Source organism: Muscardinus avellanarius, assembly GCF_963383645.1.
Source record: "Muscardinus avellanarius genome assembly, chromosome: 14".
Taxonomy (NCBI): Eukaryota; Metazoa; Chordata; class Mammalia; order Rodentia; family Gliridae; genus Muscardinus; species Muscardinus avellanarius.
This window is the reverse complement of record NC_137800.1, coordinates 62,288,812-62,292,179: the sequence shown is the minus strand read 5'-3', so window position 1 is coordinate 62,292,179 and position 3,368 is coordinate 62,288,812. Positions and strand designations below refer to the sequence as shown.

General features: G+C 41.5%; 1 pseudogene across 1 annotated transcript; it reads left to right on the top strand.

The window, feature by feature from the left end:
- The first annotated feature begins 1,759 nt into the window (after positions 1–1,759).
- On the top strand, positions 1,760–2,473 carry LOC308272999 (chromatin target of PRMT1 protein-like; annotated as a pseudogene). The gene is made up of 2 exons: positions 1,760–2,136; positions 2,272–2,473. The product of its transcript is annotated as a chromatin target of PRMT1 protein-like (transcript).
- The last annotated feature ends 895 nt before the right edge of the window (positions 2,474–3,368 follow it).

The window sequence follows — 3,368 nt, the reverse complement described above, 5'->3', positions numbered from 1 at the left end:
ATCGCTGGCTCCTCTCCATTCATCTTGATAATCTTCATTGCTACATAAACAGTAAGACACATTACCATGATTCATGTTCAAGTCAATTTTCAGCTCAACACTGATTCCAGAGAAATTCCACCTAATAGACTGTTTTATTAGGCTTCCAAGGCAAGAATAAGAAAATGGCAGAAGACCGTGATAATCTGAACTTGAAGGGAAAGTGTGTGTGAGAAAGAGAAATAGAGAGAAAGAACAACAAATTTCTGTGATATCAGACACATCTTGACATACATCTGATAAAAAATGCTCTTCTGAGAATAGTTGAACAATCACCTTTAATTATTCTCATCAGAATCAGTGTTAACCTGACTTACCAGTTAACATGAATGAAGAGTACATTTCGCATATGTGTTTCAAGTCCTTTCTATTTTTAATGTCATGAAGCTTAGAGGTATTAAATGTGCATGATCACCAAAGGAGCTAGGATTAGATAGTTATTCTGAAAATAACCTCTGAGATCATAAACCCAAGAAAGTCCAGTCTTCTCTCATTTCAGCCCATTTGGAATAAAACCGTCTATGTAACCAAACAATTCTCAGGCAGGTCCCTGGAAGAAGCTATAATTGCCAAAATGTTCCCAGTGATCCACTTTCCCTTCCAGGATATGTGGCATACATCCATTCGCATGTCCTAATGCTAGAAAACCAACTGCAATAAACAGGACCTGCCTGCTGTTCCAAGCTCAGAGGAGCCAGGCACTCCCACAAGGTTTCTTTTCCCTTAGGATTGCACTGGTTCCCACTGTATGGGGTTGTGTTTGTTTATTTGTTTTTGTTTGTTTGTTTTTGGTGGTACTAGGGGTGGAACGCTTCTACCTCCAGGCTATACTCCCAGACCTGTTTTATATTTTATTTGGAAACAGAGTCTCTTAAGCCAGTGGGGCTGGCTTCAAACCTGTGCGATCCTCCTGTCTCCACCTCCCAAGCACAGGGATTACACATCCAGATGTTAGTTTTTGTTTTTTAGGTTAAGATTTGCTTGACTTTTATAGGTACATATTAATTATACAGAATATGGGTTTCATTGTGGCATATTTATACATGTATATAACATTATTTGATAAATTTTACACCTAATGCCTCCCCTTACCCTCACCATCTCCCTCTCCCTGATCTACTTCCTCCACTCTGTTTTACTTTCTTTCTTCCTTTCTTCCTTCCTTCCTTCCTTCCCTCCCTCCTTCCTTCCTCTTTCTTTCTTTCTTTCTTTCTTTCTTTCTTTCTTTCTTTCTTTTTCTTGAGAGAACAAGTTGTTATAATGAACCAGAAAGACAAGATTCCACTGAAACTGAACAGTTGACAGAATATAGTTGAACTTAAACCTTCAAAGGAAAGAGGGTTAAATAAAGCCAATAAATGGAGAAGCCCAAGACTGGTTTGGGATAAACATGATAACAGGTGCGTTTTGCCCAGTAGCTCCCGCCCTCCCCAATTCCTCTTCTGGCATACTGACCAAACCAAACGGCTTCTCTTCCGTATTGCTGACCCAATCCCTTTGGATACAATGCCAATAGGAAATCTTAAAAACATGTAGCAATGTCAATGTCAACTTCCCCAATTCACTACATTATCAAGTAAGCAAAATGCATTTTTGAGCTCCAGATTTTCTGAACACTTCTAAGAGGTTTTAAAGAGGATGTAGAACAGAATTCTCTCAGAAGCTAAAGCATAAAGAAGGAGTACTGGTGCCCATTTTCTTCAATTCTCAAGATTTGAAGATGGCTGCACAGTCCACTCTGAAAGTTGTGCTAAAAAGCACCACCAAGATGTCTCTAAATGAGCACTTTACTAATATGCTGAAGAACAAACAGCCGAGGCCAGTGAATATTCAGGCTTCAATGCAACAACAACAGCAGCTAGCCAGTGCCAGAAACAGAAAACTGGCCCAGCAGATGGAGAATCCAGGCAGCATTAAAACTTAAGCAGAAGAGCTTAAAGCAGCCCCTGGGTAAGAGTAACATCCAGGCATGATTAGGCTGACCCACGGGTCCTTGGCCAGGGGAGCAGTTGAAAAATGAGGCTACCCAGAATCCAGAGAGGCTTGCCCAGAGGACTGTGGGGGGGATTCCACCAGAACCCCGCTTAGGGGCAGGATGTTGATCCAAGGTCAAAACCTGCTCTGAGGTGGACAAGCCATAGCTTCCTGACTGGGATTAAGAAGAGGTGGTGTTTGAGGTTGTGGAGGTCCTGGGAGAGGGGGCCTAGGGCATGGAGCAAAGGATTGTATTAGAATCCATTGTAGAGGTCGGGGTATGATAGGTTGGGGAAGAGGGGGCTTTGGAGGCCGAGGAAGAGGTGCCTTCACTCACCCTGTATTGACCAAGGGGAAGCTGGACAACCAGTTGGATGCATACATGTTGAAAACTAAAGGACACCTGGATGCAGAGTTGGAAGCCTACATGACACAGACAGATCCTGAAACCAACGATTGAAGCCCACCTGTGAGAGGCTCTTGTTAAAGTCACCACATCTGTAAATAACCTCGAGGTAGCAGATGAGAAGAAACCTACTAATGCTGGAAGAACCTATTATAATAGGCTATATGGACTTACCCACCACTAGCTTGTATGTTTAGTGTGTTTGTTTTACTTTTTGATACTGTGTTGTACAAAGCCCCTTTTTTCCTTTGGTTTGGTTGGGGTTACCCCCCCCTTCTCCCAAACTTCTTTTTGAACATGAATATGTTGGCCAATGGGTAGAGCACTTTTCCTATCTCCGCCTCTCCCTCTTCTAGACTGACATTCTAACACTTCCTCTGTTCATCTCTGTGACCCCAGAAAAAAAAGATCCCAGAAAAAGGCAATATTCCCCCCTTCTACTTTCATGAGCTTGCTTTTTCTCTCTACCTTCCACATATGAGAGAAAACATACAATACTTGTCTGTCTGAGTCTGGCCTCTTTTGCTTAGCATGATGCTCTCCAGCTCTAGCTACTCTTCCTGTGAATGGTATAACTTTGCTTTTCTTTATGGCTGAATAAAACTCAGTTGTCTTCATCCACTTATATGTTGTTGACCTCTATGCTGTTTCCATAACTTGACTGTTGTAAATTGTGCTTCAATAAATATGAGTATGCATGTATACCCATATATATTTCAGTAGCTGGATATTTATACCCATACAGTAGCTGACTTAAATTCTTTGGGTATATACCGAGGAGTGGAGTAGCTGAGTCATATGGTAGTTCTATTTTTAGTTTTTTGAGGCACCTCCATACTGATTTCCATAGTGGCTGTACTAATTTATATTCCCATCAACAGCGTATAGGGTTCCTTTTCCCACCTATGTCCTCCTCAGAATTTATTGATATGTGTATTTGATTCTGTCT